Raw genomic sequence first — 23261 nt, 5'->3', positions numbered from 1 at the left:
AAATCCAATCCAAATCCAATCCAAATCCAATCCAAATCCAATCCAAATCCAATCCAAATCCAATCCAAATCCAATCCAAATCCAATCCAAATCCAATCCAAATCCAATCCAAATCCAATCCAAATCCAATCCAAATCCAATCCAAATCCAATCCAAATCCAATCCAAATCCAATCCAAATCCAATCCAAATCCAATCCAAATCCAATCCAAATCCAATCCAAATCCAATCCAAATCCAATCCAAATCCAATCCAAATCCAATCTAAATCCAATCCAAAACCAATCCAAATCCAATCCAAATCCAATCCAAATCCAATCCAATCCAAATCCAATCCAAATACAATTTGTGGTACCTTGTGGTATGCACATAATAAATTATTGAATTACTCTATTACGTTTAGCGTGTATGTTTACATTGAGTATCTGTCATATGTGGAGATGTTGTTATTGTTGTCTGGAGTGTGAATCATTGTATGTAATATTGAAGTATCGGTAATAAAGTGTATACAAATAATGAATACAGTTGTTGAATAATCATTACAGAGAAAGATTCTCACATTGGCGACGAGAACGGTGAACAGTGCATGTGAAATTAGTTTAATTTCGGTTCGGGAAGTGTTGTCTTTGGAAAAAGAAAGAGATGAGTGGTGTGTGTGTGTGTGGTGCATGCAGAGTGGTGATGACCTCCAGGTGATGACTTGTGATTGAGTTTCAACATTGGAAACAAAAAGGTAAATATTGTGTACTAACTGTTCAATATGAATCAAACAATCTATTTGTACCTTCGACTAATGACAACACCCAAAAAAAAATTGTTGTCGTTTTTACCGAATCCATGGTAAAAATAAGAATTGCACCAACAATTTTCAACCAAATGCAAAATTCTGTTAAATGTACTGAAACATTGTCAATAATACCATGCATGTTGTACTTTTGACGTAAAATATTCTTGATGCAACTATTTTGGCATTGTATTTTTGACCATGTTTATCCAAGACGTGCAACATTCAAGTCGACATGGTTAAAATAACAATGCCAAAATAGTAGCAACAAGAATTTTTTTAGTCAAAAATACAGCATGCATGGTATTACTGACAATGTTTCAGTACATTTAACAGAATTTTGCAGTCGGTTGAAAATTGTTGGTACAGTTCTTGTTTTTACCATGGATTCGGTAGAAACTACAACAAAATTTATTTCAGTGAATGATCAACCTGTGAGAGATTTTGATGGTGATCGGTATTGTTTAGCTCAAATCGATGACAATCACTATTGTCAGATAAAGAAATAAAGAACTGTGAAGAAAACCTAAGTTTCGTTGATTGTGATATTGGTACTCGTTGAATAGGGTTGTTGTCCTAAATCTAGACTTAAATGCTGAATGATGAATGAAGTATTGATTTGTTAACCGGATGGCCGAGGAAGGCGTAGAGGTGAAATAATATTTTGAAATCAAATTTTGCCGTTGCTGTTAAAAGCCAGTGAAGGCGATGAAAGCCAATGAAGGCGATAAAAGCTAATGGAGGCTACATTCTTGAAATAGCCGTAAAAGGCGAAAAGGATTACAGATAGAAAAGCCGTTGAAGGCGGAAAGCAGGAAAAATGTTATAGGCAGAAGAGCCGACTAAGGCGAAAAACTGTCGATAACGGAAAGATCCGTCGGAGAGTGAAAAGCTGTTGAAGGCGGAAAAAGCCGTTGAAGGTGCCCAACTAACAATCACTCATTTAATAGGCACCATTATGACGAATTAATTCAGCATAATGTTGAATAACATTTGAATTATTTTCACGTACAACCTATGTTCGGGTTTTGTTCACACAAATTTGGAGAAGTTATAAAGCATCATGTTGTGCACCAACTTAATTTTTTGTTGTTCAAAGCGTTTTACAAATGTACAAAAAAGTTGTTATTAAGCTTTGGCAAAAATGACTGAAAATAAATAAAATGCAAAAATGTTGAACTCTCACGAGAGTAATTATTTGCTCTCATGTTGAGAACACCTATTATGAAATAAGAATTACATATAAAATTACCTAAATCCGGATTAGAACTCGAGACCTGTCGATTGCCAGCCGCATGCCTTCCTATCTGCGCCATCCTAGAGATAGTGAGATGCAGCACTCAAAGCAAAACATAATCTTCCCATGACTCAATAATGATCATTCCTGAACTTGTGTTCAGCAGTGGTGAATTAGCACAGCACGTGGTAATCAACTGAACAACGCCTTGTACTTCAACAACTGTTCAGCACAAAGCACGTGTTTTCCATTCTGATTTCACTGTCAGTATTTTTATCGCACGGTGAGAAAACTTGTATCGAATGCGGCCAAAAAGTGTTGGTCCTTATTGAAGATATTGTTTCCAGGCGAACTTATTGCGATTGAAATATGTTTTTATTTTTATTAATTATGACAATATGTGGTCTGGTATGGTCTTGGACATGGTGCATTCACAGCATCTGTTCAGGTTATCTACTCATGCTCAGTCGAAAATCCGTTAAGCATTTTTTTATTTATGCTTGTGTTATGGAATCTTGATATTATGTTCAATAAATAGTGCATAAGGATGTTTAGGGATATCTGAAATAAGTCGATTTCTGAATGCTTTTTGGTTATCTAGGTGACTGTGGGAACAATATTCAGTAAACACGACAGCACTGAAATGTCGAATGCATCGATCCAAGCGTCTCGTACAATCGAACTGCTGCGGAAGATGAAAAATATAATAATCAAGGTACAAGATATCTTGTTACAGACTAATAATAATAAATAAATGCCTCATTTTTACGATGATTACGTCTCTTGGCACTCGATGTTAAACTACATAATTCTATTCTGTTTTATTTTATGTGATTTGTTTAAAATTTTGGTTCTTTAATAACTTGGTTGTCTAAACAGTTTTAGCCATGATTTATCCCATAACCCAAACAAAGTTCTGAGTCAAACTATGACGGGCTGAAGGCGTTTATTTGACAAGTAAAAAGCACATTGTTCAGGAGCATATGCTTATCGATACACCAGCTTAATAAGATGCAGACAAATGTTTTGTTAAACTCTTTTGTTAAGGAATCAATGCTTGTCGAATAAATAAATTGTTAAACTTTTGAAAAGTGTTTTAATTTATCATTGTTGATACCGATGAGGAAAGTCGAACATTGACTATTTTCTCAATTGAAAAATTATTTAAACAGTTATGTGTTGAGCATAATTTTAGTTCAGCTATCATTACCATTATTAAGCAACAATTCAGCAAGCTTGCTTGTTTGTGACTTGCAATTGTTAGTTGGGTGGAAATGCCGTTGAAGGCGGTAAGACCTGCAAAGCAGATATAGTCGATTCTTTGTAGAGCCGTATAAGGCGAATTGTGTTATTAAAATTTAAAGTACTAAAAACGCAACAGTGTCGTAAATTTCGTAAGAAACAGATTACCAGCCAACGCAGATTTAAGGGCTGTTTGCAGATCAGAAGGAATTTCTCGGCCTATATTGAGGCATGGGAAATTCCTTGGCTGAATCACTCAAGAAACCGTTTTTTTCTTCGATCGCAGTACGCAGTTGCGAAGAAATGATAGTTCAAATGGCAGTCACCGTAGAAAGTTTCTGCCAGGAATCGTTCTAGAAGTTTCTTGAGCGATTTCTATTGAACTCCAATCTGGGTTTTTTAAATAAATTGGACCATTAAAAATGAAATTTCACACCAATTAAGTGGCAGCTGGGAAGGCGAAAGACAAAACTAAATTTTAGGCTGAGCGTGACTAGAAAAACAGGAACGAATAGTATTTGAATATGTTCCAAATGCGAATATAACTGAGCGGATACTGAGATTGTTGTGGACCCACCTCAGGTGATATATATTGAAGTTATCATTGCTCAGTAAAGTATAAATAAGTCTACGAGACGTAAAAAGGGTTGGCTCTTGAAACCAAATTAACATGAAGACATGATTTAACTAATGCTTTGTCCTCTCTTACAAGACTAAAAATGTAACTTCAAGACAATTAACATCAATGTGTGAGAATAATTAAACTGTCTTGATAGTTTGCAAGATAGGAAGTCAAAATGACAGTTAAAGCATTCGTTGAAGCTAGACGACATATTCAGAGCAGTGTTGCTTACCACTAACCTGTTAAGTATCATGCTAGTCAAATGGCTAGTTGAATTGGATATTAAAAAAAAATCGAACAATAAAAAAATGAAACTTTTCGGCTTAACTAGATGTCTCAGGAATTCGAGTAAAAGGCGCTTTATAACCTATTGAATGCCACTAAATGTTTATGCGATTCAAGTACAGTGAGTTCTTGAGTAATCACTTCTGAAGTCTTTGAATATAAAATGTATCGGGTGTGGTCAGGAGGGGCATTTTGATTTATAATTGCCTAACACTGGATATAGTGCCATTTTTGCTAATGAGTGGGCCATCTTGCCAAGAACTGTGGAACAAGTTAGAGAACAAGGTACAGCAGTACGCTCAACAACAAATTCTGCACAATAATTTCCTTACAGGAAGAGATAAATTTTGATCAGTTAAAGAAGTATTGAAACTATTATTGAGGAGAATAACGTACAGTATATAAATAGCACAAGATATTGGAATAATAAAAGATAATCATTTCTGTAACTACAGGAATAGATATATCTAATGAAAGCTGGATTATGAGGTTTGTTTTTCAGTCGAGCTTATTAATGCAAACAGGTACCATTTACTAACATGTTACCTTGTTTGAATTTTTAGATTTCATTCACTGAAAAAACTGCAAATATTGTATGCATGTGTCGCTCACATAGATTTTGCAATTTGTCATAGATAACCCTTTTCATGTGTAGATACACATAGTTTATGTAAGGTCCATCGATTTTATGTGTGATCCAGCGTGGAAAACGAGTATGTGTGTATAAATAAAATTTATATATCACATTCATGGATTTTTACCAATAAAAATGCGTGTATATGTATAAGCTTAGATAATTAATACATAGATTTGCAACTTATGAAAATAGCTGGCAACAAAACAGTAGCGACTATCTTGAAATGGTGGTCGACGGGTGAACTACTCGTTTACTTCTCCCTGCGCATTTGTAGCCTGTTATTTTGTATCTAAGTAACATTCAAAATGCAATCAAACAAACTGTCATTTCGAGTTCGTTTTGGAAGCGAAAACGGCGTATCGCCATTGCGTAGTAACTGTGGAAGTGCTGATCTACGGAATAAACGGAATCAACTGCAGGTAATATACAGTAATATGATTTCACTTATTCAAAAATTTAAATTTTTCGTTTGTTCCAGCTCGTTTTGAGTGCACAGCCAAGTCACTGATCGTTGGTTGCTTTTGCGAAAAGTGAAAAAAAAGCCCATGATATTGTCGTGTGGTGCATTACCGTCGCGAAGGAAAGAAGAAGCCAGAGCTGTCGGAGCACAGTGTCCCCAAATATCTCCCGGTGTATATACGCCTCCGCAGATCGCGAACCGGTATGTCGGATGCAGCAATACCTGGAGGCTGGCCTGTGGGTGAAACCAACCTAGTAATAAGCGATTTTGACGGCCATCGGAACCTTTACTACAAGTGGGGTTCGCAGGTTCTCATTCAGTTTGAAAGGTAAATGGTAAATCATGGGAATTCCGAAATTATCGGAAACATGATTCCTATAAACGTGGACACCTATATAGGTGAACCGTCGAAAAGTGCTCCAATAAGATGATCGATTTATTTTGTTATCTGGAGAAAATAGCTTTGTATATAATAATTGGCTACTATCATAACGTTTTCGGTTAGAAGCCGAAGTGACTGGCGGTGCGAAAATTGATGTTTAACCTACTTATAAACATAGCAACTCGATTTAGATTAGTGCTAATTTCAGCTCTTAAGTAGCTTAATGATGCGCAATACCAGCAACCGGTTCAAATTTTTGTCACAACTGCAACTTTGCATGTGCTTAAATGCGTGACTTCGATTTGGTAATACGACGATGTTGTATGTATTAGGAATTTGAGATAATTATAGGATTACAACATGAGAAAAAAAGAATGAATATTAATATTCTACTGTACTTTCAAACAGCTAGTGCGGGTGCGAGTTTTGTGAACAAAATATATTAAATATAATTCAAAAACTGGATGTTTTCAAGTTTTCAAATTACTAAAACTAGTATTACAAATATTGCTTTGGACAAGTGACGTTTTTCGAAATCGTTATTTGATTTAAAAAAAGTATCAATCCCTTCGATATTTAGAAAACAAAATCTGTAAAGCCAAAGTTCCAGCAAAGTTCGCTAAAAAAACATAAAATGAAATAGTGTTTGTATGACATTTGGGCACTTTGGATCGAAAACGAGTTAATGGATATTGATAATTTTTCCACTGTAACATTCGTGCAGTGTTCCGACATATTAGTTAAAAAAAAATGTCTGAATAATAATCTGAATATACATACCTTTTGTATGAGATTCTTCTATGAAAGGACATGTCAAAAAAAAAATCAGTGGGCAGTATACAATGTTTGCATACTACCTGTCATTGAAAACATTTGAGAAGAGGAAAGCAATGAGCCATTTTACGAGACGTTTCGGATCAGCTGATCGCTCATTTCATGAATGAAAATTTGACAAGAGGTTGCGCCCAAGCCCGTGAGTGTTAATATCAATATCAACACTGTTGTCGTTTCGTAACATAGACTATTCACATAATTCGTCAGCAAAGGTAATATTTAGCTTGACACTCAGTATTAAAAATATTTTGGGATTTGGGAAAATATTTGGGTCAAAATACAGTTGTAACGCTCTGTTCTGTTTCCAAGTAACGGCTTAAGCGCCACCTTCAATGAAGGACCGTTACTCCGTTAATTAGCCCGGAAAGAGACTGCCTTCTCAGGGCAGGTCAACTGAAGTTCGCAGAACTAAGGTCGCAATTTCGTCCCAAACGTCGTACGGCAAATCAAATAGACTCAGCAGATAGAATTTCAAACGATTGATCTAAAATAATTACCGAAAATCAAATCTCAATGATCCGCCAAAGAGGAATTACTTTGCTAAAATTAAACTCACACAATCAAATAATCAATTCAAAATTTATTAGCGTGACGCGAGAAAAAAAGTGGAGTACAAACTAAATTCGAAGTAATTTATTATTCTAAATCAATAGTCGAACGCGGTGTCAATCCAACTAAATCGTTCGAGTTCCAAATAGTTTGTATTTCGGGAGCTGAGCTCCAAATTCAAAGCAAATTAGTTCGAATTCAAATAAACCTAATTGCCTATGGTGACGTCACGCTTTCTAGCTTTTTGGAATTCCAATTGGAAACTAACTCTAGAGTGAGCAAAAGGATCAGATCTGACCTTGATGTGCGCAAACGAGGAATCCAACGTCGGACGTCGCTCGCAGTCGGTAGTCCCCACGTGATTCAACCCAATCCGCCTTCTTCTGTTTCACCGTCGCGTAGTCGGTTCTCAGCTCGATCAGTGGCTTCGTCTCGACGCCTCACAAACGGGTCATGCGCGCAGGCGTTTCATTCGGGGTATAGGCGTCCCCTAGTTGCGTGGAGTGATCGGCCGTGGATGTAGCTTGGCCGACGCCTTGCGACTTATTGGCTTGCGATGACACCCGATTGCACCAAGGAGAGGTCACTCAAATCGACGAGACGAGCGAGGCGATTCTTTGAGCCGCCGACAGCAAATGTTCGTACGGTGGATGTCCGCACTGCACGGGCTAGTAGTGGTTCGTCGAATCCACAACGGACTACTCGAGTCGGCTCCAGACTAACCGCCCACGTTGTTAGGGCACGCTAATCCTAATCAACGCGGATATAATTTCACTTATTTGCTCACTAGTTTATCGTATTAGGCTTACCTGAATTCAATTGGCAGTTAATTCACTAGTATTCAATTTCTTTTCAAACTATAATTCACTCGAAATTTTAGCTGTTAAATTTAAATAAAAATCAATTAATTTTCACATTAATTAAAAACACTAATAAACGCGCGAACTTACTTCGAGTTTAGTATTAAACTATCACGAACTATTAATCAGTTCTCTTTTCACAAAACTTCCGATAACTCAAGATCAAGTTCAACTTGTCTCAACAAAGCACTCCACTAAAGTGACGAGACGATCGCGGTCTTGATTGTGTCGAGCCTAAAAATTGCTGCGCAATTTCCCACTATTGGTGGATTAGAGAGAGTTTAACTTCAATAGTCTTTTGTATTTCGCTAGTAAATTTCCACTGCTGGACCTATTTGACTCTCTACGACGCAATTTCTGGGATACGACGCAATAGATTTGAATGTGAAATTTTTCATATCGTTTTCGAGGCCAACTCTTAGGTGGCGCATAGAGTAGTTGTTGTCTTGGCTGAACTTGTAAAACTGACAGCATATTTGATTTCGAGCAAACTGCCAGCATAGCGAACGGATGGAAACATGAACACAAATTGATGACGTGATATTGTCGGGCCGCCACCAAACCGGACTTCGCACAATCAAGTCGCGACGCGACCCAACTCGCGACGTTTTTCAATCATGTCAAAGGTAGTGCGCATCCTTCCCTTTGTTGTCAGCAACACAGCGCACTAGATGCGAAACAGTTGCGACACTTGTGGACCAAGAAAAGGCAATTTTTGATTGAATGTCGGTCTTGATTCCAACCGGATAGACAATAATTATTAGAGTGAATTCACAATATGGTTACATTTCGCCCATGCTAAGAAATAAAAATTTTGAAATTTAAAAAATTTCAAAATTTTTATGTTAGGAATTCATTTAGAAAATACTAACATAGAACATTTATAAAATTCATTATAATTATTTATTTTTCAGAATCGGAATAACCTAAACAAATGAAAACATGAAATTTACTGAATGGAAACTATTGCAACTAATCAAAACATACTAAATCGCCTAACCGAATAACTATGTTGAGCTGACCAAAACACGATACAAACAAACCTTTACTATCAAACCGATACACTCATCAAACATAATCTTATTCTAAATACCGATAACTTCAGAAATATCTGAAAATTTGTCTTAAACTAAACCGATTTACTCCTGACATCTCAGGAAAACTCAAATACCGATTTACCGAATTACTCCAATTAACGAATTGGAAAACGTAATTACCCAAGTAACCATTAAGCCGTAAAAATGGCATTAAGTCCACTGAGAGAATTCTCCATATTGCCTATATGTGTCAGACCACATAGATTTTTGCAATTAGATTATAACAATACTCGATATGTGTCGTACACATACATCCGGATGAATCTTTAGCTTATCAAAAGTATGTGTCGGTCTTATTACATTTATGTCCACGATATTTCCACTTTATTTTAACTGAATCATAGTATTTATTTGTTTAATTTAATGGGTTGCATTATTGATTCCTTTGACACTCACTCTTCTCAATGTTTATTTTGAACAATAAATTTCAGAAATTATGTAACAACTTATTGTATTCATGAAGTATTTATTTCTCAAATACAAATTTCGTAGTTAATACTCGGGATCGATCAAACAAGCTTGAGTTTAGCTAATTAAACGTGGAGTCGCCGAAGGTTGTCGATTCGGGTAACTTGTGGGAACCTCGGGTTCCATATATCGATGTTTGCTAAGCACGTCGGCGGAAGCTCAGAGGTCCATGCCCAGGAGATGTGTTGCAAATGGAAACTCGAGTTTAACACCATCTTCTTGTTGTGGTGCAACTCTCGGTGCTGCTGGTCAAAACTGTACTGCTCCTCCCACACCTCGGAGATGGCCGTGACCTCTGTCGCCGCGACTTGTTCCGGCTGGCATCAAAGTGTAGATCCTAATAGCCGCAACAAATGAAGACCATTAACATTTCTGAGGTAGAAATGTTATGGATTTGCAAGGATTTGCGTAGGTTGTTTCTTGATACTAAAACAGAGTGAAATAATGTAAATTTTGGCAAATAAAATGAGACAAAACCTTACCCGCAAATCTCCAAAGATTTTTTTTTTCCGCAGCCGTCCTTAATGATCCTCGAAAAAATGGCGCAATAACAACAAAGTTCATGCTTGTCGTAGGTTCATTTCCCACTGATTGTAGTTATGTGTGAAAATTTATAGATTTTGGTTATGTGGTATCGACACATGAAATATAAAATTTGAATAGTTGAATGCTTATAAGTGCCATTTATACATGTCGGAATGAATCTTTTCAGACAGACATGTGTACTCACTTATAGAAAAAATCATTGGAATTTTTGTAGTGTCGGCTCTATAGTCGAATGTAGAACCTGGCTAACAGAGCTAATTGGTTCTATATCCTCTTATAGAGCTGCTCAAAAGCCACTTTTGGCGAATTATTCGGCTGATATACGGCCAACTTTAAAATATCGTACCAAGTCTCTGGAGCGAAAGTTGTCAAAAGTGAGACAAAGAAAAAAGAAAAAAAAAATGTTTATCTCCTGTTCTTTTCTAACTTCCTTCGCTTCCATTGAAGTTGCTTTTTTGCTACTTCATCCAGATTCTAGCTGTTGTCCTCCGAGTTCCTGATCAAGTCCAAGTCCGTTGCCTTTCTCATCTGCTCCACCAATGCACCATGGGAATGGTGTGATCAAACTACCCAAGTAACCATTAAGCCGTAAAAATGGCATTAAGTCGGCTCTATAGTCGAATGTAGAACCTGGCTAACAGAGCTAATTGGTTCTATATCCTCTTATAGAGCTGCTCAAAAGCCACTTTTGGCGAATTATTCGGCTGATATACGGCCAACTTTAAAATATCGTACCAAGTCTCTGGAGCGAAAGTTGTCAAAAGTGAGACAAAGAAAAAAGAAAAAAAAATGTTTATCTCCTGTTCTTTTCTAACTTCCTTCGCTTCCATTGAAGTTGCTTTTTTGCTACTTCATCCAGATTCTAGCTGTTGTCCTCCGAGTTCCTGATCAAGTCCAAGTCCGTTGCCTTTCTCATCTGCTCCACCAATGCACCATGGGAATGGTGTGATCAAACTAGTATTTAAACCATGAAAAACAAAATAGTTTGGGCATTTCGAGGGTTGAAAATGATATGGGATGAGGATGATTCAGTGGTAAGGTTGGTGGTAACGAACGCAGGAATTGATGCAGGAGAAGCAATGTTTATATAAATGGTCGGGAAACGTTTCTTAAGAAGAGGGAAACGAGCTGGAGTTTGTCTTGATTGAAAAAAAAAATGGAATAATTAAGATAACCAAATTCCATTATCTAAACAACACCATTCCGATAAACATGCCAAAAATAATCCTGTTTCGTCAATCCCGTCCGACATGGATGTTTAAAATGTATTTATCATGACCGATTCGAGACTGTTTTGGTCGAAATCTATTTTGATTGATATAAACGTCATGTGCTCCAAGCCCTGTGACAGCACTGACAAACTTCTTTACAGCTTGTAGGCTTTATATAGGCTTACAGGGCTTAATTTAGTTCTTACTGGTTATAGTGCCTATAAGCATTAGGAATGCTTATATAGAGCTACTTAGCACTGAAAAGCTGTTTAATGGCCGTTATAATGCTCAGAACAGTGCTTAGTGGTTACCTGGGTAGTATTTAAACCATGAAAAACAAAATAGTTTGGGCATTTCGAGGGTTGAAAATGATATGGGATGAGGATGATTCAGTGGTAAGGTTGGTGGTAACGAACGCAGGAATTGATGCAGGAGAAGCAATGTTTATATAAATGGTCGGGAAACGTTTCTTAAGAAGAGGGAAACGAGCTGGAGTTTGTCTTGATTGAAAAAAAAAATGGAATAATTAAGATAACCAAATTCCATTATCTAAACAACACCATTCCGATAAACATGCCAAAAATAATCCTGTTTCGTCAATCCCGTCCGACATGGATGTTTAAAATGTATTTATCATGACCGATTCGAGACTGTTTTGGTCGAAATCTATTTTGATTGATATAAACGTCATGTGCTCCAAGCCCTGTGACAGCACTGACAAACTTCTTTACAGCTTGTAGGCTTTATATAGGCTTACAGGGCTTAATTTAGTTCTTACTGGTTATAGTGCCTATAAGCATTAGGAATGCTTATATAGAGCTACTTAGCACTGAAAAGCTGTTTAATGGCCGTTATAATGCTCAGAACAGTGCTTAGTGGTTACCTGGGTACCTAATAAACTAATTACCCAAACGCATACCGAAATTCATTCACGCCCTATTCTAATCCTACCAGTCAACATAGCTACCCTATTCAGACGTTAAAGACGTTTCGCGGATTGTCAAAAATTAAGCTGTGAGAATGTGCTGTCAATACTGTCAAAATGAAAACTGAATGAAATACGGAATCAAAACAAAGAAACTACGCATGATGAGGTAAGATAATGAAATATTTTACTAATTTTTCAGGAATTTACTTTGGAAAAACAAACTTTTATGCAAAATATGATGTGTCTACTGCGGCAACTACTGAATGATACTAGGAACGAGAAAAGAAAATTTAAAATAAGAAGAGAAAAGTGCTTATAAGTGTTAATTGATTGTGATGAACAACACCTACATGTGGGATGATCTTTACTATTCTTATTAGAATAGAGAGAACCGTTTTTGTGCGACTTGTTTCGATATCGCGGTCAAGGTCGTTGTCTGATCGAGCAGACTAGACTGACCTACATTCGAAACAGAATGTTGTCAACAACGTGAGGCAACCTATTGGACTTCTCAAACGTTGGACTTTTGGCCGAAGCACCTACAAAGAGTATTTTATGTTGTGTGATTGTTTTTGTGCATCAGGCAGATGCACCGTCGTAGCTCTACATTCCGTTTACAGCCTACTGAGAAGTTTGTCGACGATCGATGATCTCTACTTGTTTCTGATCGGACGGTATCGTTGCACCACGAATGTGTTTTTGATTGATGATAGTGTATGCACTACGCGACCGTAGTGCAGTCATAGCTGGAGGTTCAGTTGCTGAGTGATGTTGTCGACAACGTGAGGAAACCTGAGGACATCTCGAACGTTGGACGGTTGCCTTTTACACCTCAAAAGAGTTTTTTTTGGCTTTTGTGTTTGTTTATGCGCAATAGGCACTTGCGCCGTCATAGCTTATGTTTTACAAGCTCAATCGGAAGAACTAACATTCATTCTGTCTTTTAGGCCTTCTTTAAGAATGACCCATGGAAGGTACCAGGAATCCTATGACCTTCCTCGTTCTCAAGGATATACGTGTTTGTTCCAAGAGCCGACTGAACTTTAGCACGGGTGTATTTGGTTCCGAATTTGCCAACGAAGTGTTTAGACTTATCGGACAGATGAACGTCGCGTTTGTAAACTATGTCGCCTGGTTTGAAAACGTGATTTTCATTGGATCGCAAGTTGTACGGCCGCGAATATCGTTTATACGCCTCCTGGAGATTTTGACGTACTAACGCATAAAGTTTTCGAGCCTCTTCGCTTTGATGAGCTGGAATATAGTTGGCCTCAGATTCAAATTCCCTCAGATGATCATACTCGCTGCCCATACTGATCATGTTCCGCCCAAAATTGATGAAGTAGGGCGTAAATCCGGTACTTTCATGTACGCTTGTACGAATCGCAGCTATAATCCTTTGCACTGACTCGTCCCAGTTGCGATGATCAGCCTGCTTGTTTAGGGCGCATCGTAGAGCGGTCACAATTACGCGGTTGACTCGTTCGGCTGGGTTTGGGCTCGGGTGATACACGGCCAAATTCCACTGGGTCACTCCGTAAGTTTTCAGTAGATTTTTGAACAGGTCACTCTGGAAGACCTTCGCGTTGTCGGTGATACAAACCGCAGGTGCTCCGAAAAGGTTGAACACAAGGTTCTCCATTACGGCACAGACTCCTGGAGCAGTGGCTGCCTTCATGCATTGCGCAAGCACGAATTTTGAGAAGAAGTCACAGATTACAAGGATCCAGACATTTCCTTTGCGTGACTTCGGGTAGGGCCCAAGAAAGTCTATGGAAATTAGTTCCCATGGCCGACTACAAAGTTTGGGTTTTCCACAGGGTGGACGCACATTCATGTTCGGGACCTTAGACTCTTTGCAGACTCTACAACTACTACAGAAGCGTTTAATTTCACTAGCCATGCGGGGCCAGTAGTAGCGTTCCCGCACTTTTTCCAGGGTTTTGAGGAATCCAAGATGAGCTACATTGTGTATGCCTTCGATGGTTGACTTTCTCTCGGATAAAGGTAAAACTTCCTTCCATCGGAATGCCGGATCTTCTGGTAAGGTGGAATTGGTGATAAACTTAAAGATTCTTCCGTTGACGATCTTGAAATCAGGGTACTGATCAGGATTCAGTTCAATCTGTTGCTTAAGTCCTTCGATGTACGGGTCAGGAAGATGACAATCAATGACGTATAGACTGCGACTAAGAGCATCGGCAGGGATGTTCTCGGATCCTTTTTTATATTGAAGCTCGATATCGTATTTTGAGAGCTTCAGTGCCCATCGAGCAATGCGCGGACTTTTCGACTCGATGCTCATCGTCTGAAGAAAGGTGAGGCTCATCGCATCGGTTTGAACCACGAAACGATTCCCTTCGACGAAATGTCGGAAGTTTTCGATGCTCAAAAGTACCGCCAAACACTCTCGCTCGGTGGCGCTGTACTTCCGTTGAGTACTCGATAACTTCTTCGAAAAATATGCGATACACTTCCGTTCGCCGTCTTGAATTTGGACTAATACAGCACCAATGGCCAAGTCTGAACTATCGGTCTCGATTATGAACGGTAGCGAGAAATCGGGGTTAACTAATATCGGTGCAGATACAAGGGCATCCTTCAACCGTTGAAGAGCAAGGTCCGCTTCCTGGGTCCATTCAAACTTCCGGCGTCCCTTTTTTAGAAGATCGGTGATTGGAGCAGTAATTTCCGAATAGTTCTTGATGAATTTTTGATAAAAGCCGGCAAGACCGAGCAATCGCCTAACGTCTTTTACCGTTCGAGGAACAGCGTAGTCCAAAACGGGCTGGATTTTCGCAACATCCATCGACAGCCCATCCTCGGATAATACGTATCCGAGATATTTGATACTCATTTGGCAAAACTTAGACTTCAAAATGTTGATAGTCAAGCCTGCGCGAGCTAATCGCTCTCCTACGCATTTTATCAGCCGGAGATGTTCCTCAAAAGAGTCCGATACGATAATAATATCGTCTAAGTAGACGTATACGTACGGCTCCAGGTCATGCCCAAGGACTTTCACCATCAAACGAGCCATGGTTGCTGGGGCGTTAGTTAAGCCGAAGGGCATGACTTTGAATCGGTATAAGCCCTTGTTGGTCCGAAAAGCCGTTTTGCTTTTAGCGTCATCATCGAGTTCGACCTGATAATACGATTCTGTCAAATCGATCACGGAAAAGTAGCGTGCGCGCTGGATTCGCTGCAGGATCACGGTCATGTTCGGAATTGGGAAGTCGTCCTTTTTAGTCAGGGAGTTCAACCGTCGGGAATCCAAGCAAATACGCCATTTCCCAGTAGGCTTCTTGATTGGCAATAGCGGATTAACGAAATCAGCGGCACCTTCACACTCTTCAATAACGTCGAGGTTCCGAAGTCGATCCATTTCAGCGTCGATTACTGCTTCCACTGCCGGCGACCATCGGTAGGAAGGAATCCGTCGTGGTGTCGCTCCGGGCAGTAGTTCGATCGAGTGTTTTATCAAGGGTGTTCTGCCCAATCGTCCTTCTTGAGTCACTGGAAGGTATTGGATCGCTTCGAAAAGCTCCGTTCGCTGCTGTAAGGCCAGCTGATGTTCCGTCTCGATCTCGTGAGGGTGTTCTATTCGCTTCGTCGGGATTTCGACCGTTGGCATCTCCAGACTGGGATCGCCTTCTTGGGTGTCTGGAACAGGTTCTCTAGGGATTTCTGGGGTCAGCTGGAAACAAATGTGGCCTTCATCATTTCCAAAGTAGTCTTCGATATAATTCAGACAAAGATTTGTGCTGGTGGTTGGGTTTTTCGATTCCTCCAAAGACGGCTGAGCGACTAATTCAAAATTAAAGGCCGTTAAGAAATCGATTCCAAGAATCAGAGTCTTGCAGATTTCCGGGACCACAAGAGTAGGAATTACTTTCGTGACCTCTTGATATCTGTATGGGATGTTTACGTATCCCAAACAGGTGTATGGAGTCCGATCCGCTGTAAAAATCTTTAAGTCACATTTCTGAACCTTTAATCCAAGGCGTTTGAGGAGATTCGTCGAGCTTATAATTGACACGCTGGCTCCGGTGTCTGCGAGGCCTTCGACTTGTGTGTCGAGGATCGAAACAATTAGGTGGGGACCACGTCGAAAACTGGTCTTTATCAGGAAGGTTTGATTGAATCTGGAAAACGGGGAATGGGGAACCTTTTTGTCCGATTGGGCAGGAGCTCGGTTCCCGAAAATCTCCTCCTTTAATCGTTTTTTGACTTGGACTCGAACGCAGAACGCAGATCATGCTGCTGTGGGCATCTGAACGCAGTCGTATCAGGATGACCACACATGTGACAGAAGATACCTTTCTTTTGATCGCATTCTCTCCACAGATGTCCGGATTTTCTGCAATTCCAGCAAAGAGATTGGGTTCGGTCATTGGTTGCCCGAATATTCGACGTTGATGGGTCCTTGGGATTCCTACGCGCCTGAAGCGCAGCTACCTCCAGTTCATCGGTCAGGTCCTCGGCGTCCGCGGCTTCCTTCTCATCCACGAAGATCTCATTGACCAACGGTGTTTTAGTTGGACCACGAGGATGATACAAGTTTCCCTCCAACGCGTCAAATCTGTCGCACAGTTGTGCCAAGTGTTCCAATGACGAAATTTCCTCTAATGCTAGTCGCCGTTTGTAGGACATCTTCATGTTCTCTACCACAATGTCGAATTTCTCCTCGTCGGAAATCCTTTTGTTCATCCGCTGAGACAGATTTTCAATGTCCGTGAAGAACGCACTGAACAGCTCGTTAGGACGTTGTTTTCGATTTCGTAGATCCTCCCGAATAAATCGATCCCTATTCGGGTTGTCATACCTCATGCGCAAGTAATACAACAAGGTATCCCAGGAATTGAACTTAGGCTCGTAGGCAGAATACCACCCAAGTAACCATTAAGCCGTAAAAATGGCATTAAGTCGGCTCTATAGTCGAATGTAGAACCTGGCTAACAGAGCTAATTGGTTCTATATCCTCTTATAGAGCTGCTCAAAAGCCACTTTTGGCGAATTATTCGGCTGATATACGGCCAACTTTAAAATATCGTACCAAGTCTCTGGAGCGAAAGTTGTCAAAAGTGAGACAAAGAAAAAAGAAAAAAAAATTGTTTATCTTCTGTTCTTTTCTAACTTCCTTCGCTTCCATTGAAGTTGCTTTTTTGCTACTTCATCCAGATTCTAGCTGTTGTCCTCCGAGTTCCTGATCAAATCCGTTGCCTTTCTCATCTGCTCCACCAATGCACCATGGGAATGGTGTGATCAAACTAGTATTTAAACCATGAAAAACAAAATAGTTTGGGCATTTCGAGGGTTGAAAATGATATGGGATGAGGATGATTCAGTGGTGACGAACGCAGGAATTGATGCAGGAGAAGCAATGTTTATATAAATGGTCGGGAAACGTTTCACAAAAAGAGGGAAACGAGCTGGAGTTTGTCTTGATTGAAAAAAAAATGGAATAATCAAGATAACCAAATTCCATTATCTATTTAACAACACCATTCCGATAAACATGCCAACAACAAAAATAATCCCGTTTCGTCAATCCCGTCCGACATGGATTTTTAAAATGTATTGATCATGACCGACTCGAGTCTGTTTTGGTCGAAATCTATTTTGATTGATATAAACGTCATGTGCTCCAAGCCCTGTGACAGCACTGACAAACTTCTTTACAGCTTGTAGGCTTTATATAGGCTTACAGGGCTTAATTTAGTTCTTACTGGTTATAGTGCCTATAAGCATTAGGAATGCTTATATAGAGCTACTTAGCACTGAAAAGCTGTTTAATGGTCGTTATAATGCTCAGAACAGTGCTTAGTGGTTACCTGGGCAGACATAAGCGTCTTCTTTGAAGAGGAGGTGTGCATGGGTCCTCAACTCTTCCTTGGAAATTTGATACGAACGACTCAAAAGTTCAATTTGTCGCAAGAAGTCAATCACAGGAGTCGGATTTGCGTCCCCCGCAAACTTGGGCCATTTCTCCATAATGTTGCAAGTTTGATGCGGCAGCCTACCCCGTCTCATCTGGTATTGGGTTCCTTCCTCATTTGTCGGTTGAACAATTGGTGAAGCATTCAATGGATAATTCGTACGAAAACGCGGTTCTGGGAGTTGATCTCGAACCGTTGGTCCGACGGGAGATCGAGGATATCCAGGGTTTACAAAGCTGGGCCACGAATTTCGTAGAACCTCCCTGAATGCTGGAGGGGTCTCGCGATTTATTGGGCTTCCCCTACTTTCAGGTTGTAGGCCTGATGTATCCGCATTCCGCATCTGCAGAGGTGCCGGCAACCTGGGTGGTTCCCGATAGCCAACATGAACTTCCTCCGGATTACGAGACACATCAGGAACTCCGGGATTATGTAGGCCGATACTTCCGATTTCTTGAGCCAAGTGGTTAACGACCATATCTGGAACAACGGGACGATTCGGTTGGCCAGTCAAGAGTTGGCGAACGTAAGTCTGCACATAGTTCTGAATTTCCGACACATGTACATAGTTATGCGACGTATCCCTCTCATTTACAGGTGGTTGACGACCGGTTTGTGCGATTCCTTCCGTTTGCCCCCAGCCGTACTGCGTGGATACTCCAGTTTCACTGATGGATGTACGAAAACCTCCATTCTGGCATGCGAGAACATTGGTTTGAACCGCACCTAACATTCGGTGACCTTGCGTTGAAGACGACGGCTGAGATTCGAACGCAGGACGAGGCACTGTTTGCCTTCCATTTGTCATCGTGGTTCCCGAAGAAACGATCGGCTGCACGGTGGAATTCAGTAGCGGTACAGCGTCGTCTCGAGGTAGCAGAAACGATCCATTAAGCGATTGTGTTTGCCGTTCGCGGAGGCCAGTGTTACTTCTCGTGCCTTCTGGTCCCCGATAACCGGGTATCAAAAATGGATTGGTACCCCGTGTCGTCTCCGCTCCTGGATCGGAAAATCCCATCATCGCCGGTAAATCATCGGAGTCATTTCCATCCGCTCTCTCCAACCTGGTACTGGACGGAACTCCCCGGAAAGGAAGCGGGAATCCTTCGGCCGAAAGCTGGAGTCTTGCAGCGTGGTCCATTTCGGCCTGCAAGTTATTCGGGACTGGAAGACGACTATCTAACGACAATCCGTGGACTTCGGGTCCGTTAGCGGAAACTCCCATCAGCATTTGATCTGCCCAGACGATACGCGGTGTGCGAGCGGGATTCAAACCACCAACTGCACCCTCCAAAGAATCAACGAAGTCGGAGCCTGGTGGAGTAACGAGCGTTCTTTGCGAATTCGCCGTACGGTTCAAATTCCCACTATCATCTAGGCTGTAGTTCTCCGAGGCCATTGTAATATACTTAAATTCACAATCACGTTCACTTCAATCACTTCAAATAGCACTTCAATTTAAACTAGGGTAAAGAATGTGACAGTAACACACGAAATATAGTAGGAAGAAAAAAAACAAGGAAAAAAGAAAAAAATTTACGATTCGAATATTGTGTTCAAAAATTCAAATCCAAAGAAAAAAAATAACCGCAACTAAACTAAACGAATTCACCGATTTCCGAAACTGTAATCCTAATTTACTACTAGATTTGCTCAACGAATTCTAAATAAAAACTAATCCTAGGTTAAATTCCGATTTGATTCAAATTCAATTCAACAACTTTACTACAAAAATTCAAACTAATTCAATTATGTACAAAAACGCCAAGGCTCCGCAATCAGGGCCCCACGTTGGGCGCCAAAATGTAACGCTCTGTTCTGTTTCCAAGTAACGGCTTAAGCGCCACCTTCAATGAAGGACCGTTACTCCGTTAATTAGCCCGGAAAGAGACTGCCTTCTCAGGGCAGGTCAACTGAAGTTCGCAGAACTAAGGTCGCAATTTCGTCCCAAACGTCGTACGGCAAATCAAATAGACTCAGCAGATAGAATTTCAAACGATTGATCTAAAATAATTACCGAAAATCAAATCTCAATGATCCGCCAAAGAGGAATTACTTTGCTAAAATTAAACTCACACAATCAAATAATCAATTCAAAATTTATTAGCGTGACGCGAGAAAAAAAAGTGGAGTACAAACTAAATTCGAAGTAATTTATTATTCTAAATCAATAGTCGAACGCGGTGTCAATCCAACTAAATCGTTCGAGTTCCAAATAGTTTGTATTTCGGGAGCTGAGCTCCAAATTCAAAGCAAATTAGTTCGAATTCAAATAAACCTAATTGCCTATGGTGACGTCACGCTTTCTAGCTTTTTGGAATTCCAATTGGAAACTAACTCTAGAGTGAGCAAAAGGATCAGATCTGACCTTGATGTGCGCAAACGAGGAATCCAACGTCGGACGTCGCTCGCAGTCGGTAGTCCCCACGTGATTCAACCCAATCCGCCTTCTTCTGTTTCACCGTCGCGTAGTCGGTTCTCAGCTCGATCAGTGGCTTCGTCTCGACGCCTCACAAACGGGTCATGCGCGCAGGCGTTTCATTCGGGGTATAGGCGTCCCCTAGTTGCGTGGAGTGATCGGCCGTGGATGTAGCTTGGCCGACGCCTTGCGACTTATTGGCTTGCGATGACACCCGATTGCACCAAGGAGAGGTCACTCAAATCGACGAGACGAGCGAGGCGATTCTTTGAGCCGCCGACAGCAAATGTTCGTACGGTGGATGTCCGCACTGCACGGGCTAGTAGTGGTTCGTCGAATCCACAACGGACTACTCGAGTCGGCTCCAGACTAACCGCCCACGTTGTTAGGGCACGCTAATCCTAATCAACGCGGATATAATTTCACTTATTTGCTCACTAGTTTATCGTATTAGGCTTACCTGAATTCAATTGGCAGTTAATTCACTAGTATTCAATTTCTTTTCAAACTATAATTCACTCGAAATTTTAGCTGTTAAATTTAAATAAAAATCAATTAATTTTCACATTAATTAAAAACACTAATAAACGCGCGAACTTACTTCGAGTTTAGTATTAAACTATCACGAACTATTAATCAGTTCTCTTTTCACAAAACTTCCGATAACTCAAGATCAAGTTCAACTTGTCTCAACAAAGCACTCCACTAAAGTGACGAGACGATCGCGGTCTTGATTGTGTCGAGCCTAAAAATTGCTGCGCAATTTCCCACTATTGGTGGATTAGAGAGAGTTTAACTTCAATAGTCTTTTGTATTTCGCTAGTAAATTTCCACTGCTGGACCTATTTGACTCTCTACGACGCAATTTCTGGGATACGACGCAATAGATTTGAATGTGAAATTTTTCATATCGTTTTCGAGGCCAACTCTTAGGTGGCGCATAGAGTAGTTGTTGTCTTGGCTGAACTTGTAAAACTGACAGCATATTTGATTTCGAGCAAACTGCCAGCATAGCGAACGGATGGAAACATGAACACAAATTGATGACGTGATAATTATTAGAGTGAATTCACAATATGGTTACACAGTAGACGTTCGCTCGGTGCAAACGCTTTAACTGCAATGCTTTTTAACTGCAAGTCCGCTAAGTGCAACAATTTTGCAGTTATCGCACCGCTACCCTTAAAAATGAAATGTCAACAGCGATGCGATGTTTTTCGCATGCACTTTTGTTGCAATGCGATGTTTTTCGTATGCACATTGGTTGCATTCTGCAGCAACTGACAGTTATGTGACGTCTGTCAGTTGTTGCAGTTATCGAATTTCATTCGGTAAGTGAAACGTAAACATGTTGCACTTATCGAACGTCTACTGTAATATTTCTTTTTAGGTACAACCACAAGTAACGGCCAAGTAATTTACCAAAATGCCGAGCAGAGATGGATGACCAAATGGATGACTGTACTTCTAATTCTGATGTGAGACTGAAGCGAGACGTTCATAAACTGAGGAGACTATAAGCGAAACAACGTGGAGTGACCTTGCTGCGGATCTGGAGAAAAAACGAGATGTGGTACCTTGTGGTATGCACATAATAAATTATTGAATTACTCTATTACGTTTAGCGTGTATGTTTACATTGAGTATCTGTCATATGTGGAGATGTTGTTATTGTTGTCTGGAGTGTGAATCATTGTATGTAATATTGAAGTATCGGTAATAAAGTGTATACAAATAATGAATACAGTTGTTGAATAATCATTACAGAGAAAGATTCTCACACAATTCAAATCCAATCCAAATCCAATCCAAATCCAATCCAAATCCAATCCAAATCCAATCCAAATCCAATCCAAATCCAATCCAAATCCAATCCAAATCCAATCCAAATCCAATCCAAATCCAATCCAAATCCAATCCAAATCCAATCCAAATCCAATCCAAATCCAATCCAAATCCAATCCAAATCCAATCCAAATCCAATCCAAATCCAATCCAAATCCAATCCAAATCCAATCCAAATCCAATCCAAATCTAATCCAAATCCAATCCAAATCCAATCCAAATCCAATCCAAATCCAATCCAAATCCAATCCAAATCCAATCCAAATCCAAATCCAAATCCAAATCCAAATCCAAATCCAAATCCAAATCCAAATCCAATCCAAATTCAAATCCAATCCAAATCCAATCCAAATCCAATCCAAATCCAATCCAAATCCAATCCAAATCCAATCCAAATCCAATCCAAATCCAATCCAAATCCAATCCAAATCCAAATCCAATCCAAATCCAATCCAAATCCAATCCAAATCCAATCCAAATCCAATCCAAATCCAATCCAAATCCAATCCAAATCCAATCCAAATCCAATCCAATCCAAATCCAATCCAAATCCAATCCAAATCCAATCCAAATCCAATCCAAATCCAATCCAAATCCAATCCAAATCCAATCCAAATCCAATCCAAATCCAATCCAAATCCAATCCAAATCCAATCCAAATCCAATCCAAATCCAATCCAAATCCAATCCAAATCCAATCCAAATCCAATCCAAAATCAATCCAAATCCAATCCAAATCCAATCCAAATCCAATCCAAATCCAATCCAAATCCAATCCAAATCCAATCCAAATCCAATCCAAATCCAATCCAAATCCAATCCAAATCCAATCCAAATCCAATCCAAATCCAATCCAAATCCCATCCAAATCCAATCCAAATCCAATCCAAATCCAATCCAAATCCAATCCAAATCCAA

General features: G+C 40.0%; 1 long non-coding RNA gene across 1 annotated transcript; it reads left to right on the top strand.

Moving 5' to 3' along the window:
• Nucleotides 1-343: 343 nt before the first annotated feature.
• LOC134290061 (uncharacterized) lies at nt 344-22209 on the top strand. The gene is made up of 2 exons (XR_009998829.1): nt 344-731; nt 21889-22209. It is a non-coding gene; the product is annotated as an uncharacterized LOC134290061 (long non-coding RNA).
• The last annotated feature ends 1052 nt before the right edge of the window (nt 22210-23261 follow it).

Source organism: Aedes albopictus, chromosome 3 (genome assembly GCF_035046485.1).
Source record: "Aedes albopictus strain Foshan chromosome 3, AalbF5, whole genome shotgun sequence".
Lineage (NCBI taxonomy): Eukaryota > Metazoa > Arthropoda > Insecta > Diptera > Culicidae > Aedes > Aedes albopictus.
Note: the sequence above shows the minus strand (reverse complement) of the source record. Positions and strands in the feature narration are given on the sequence as shown.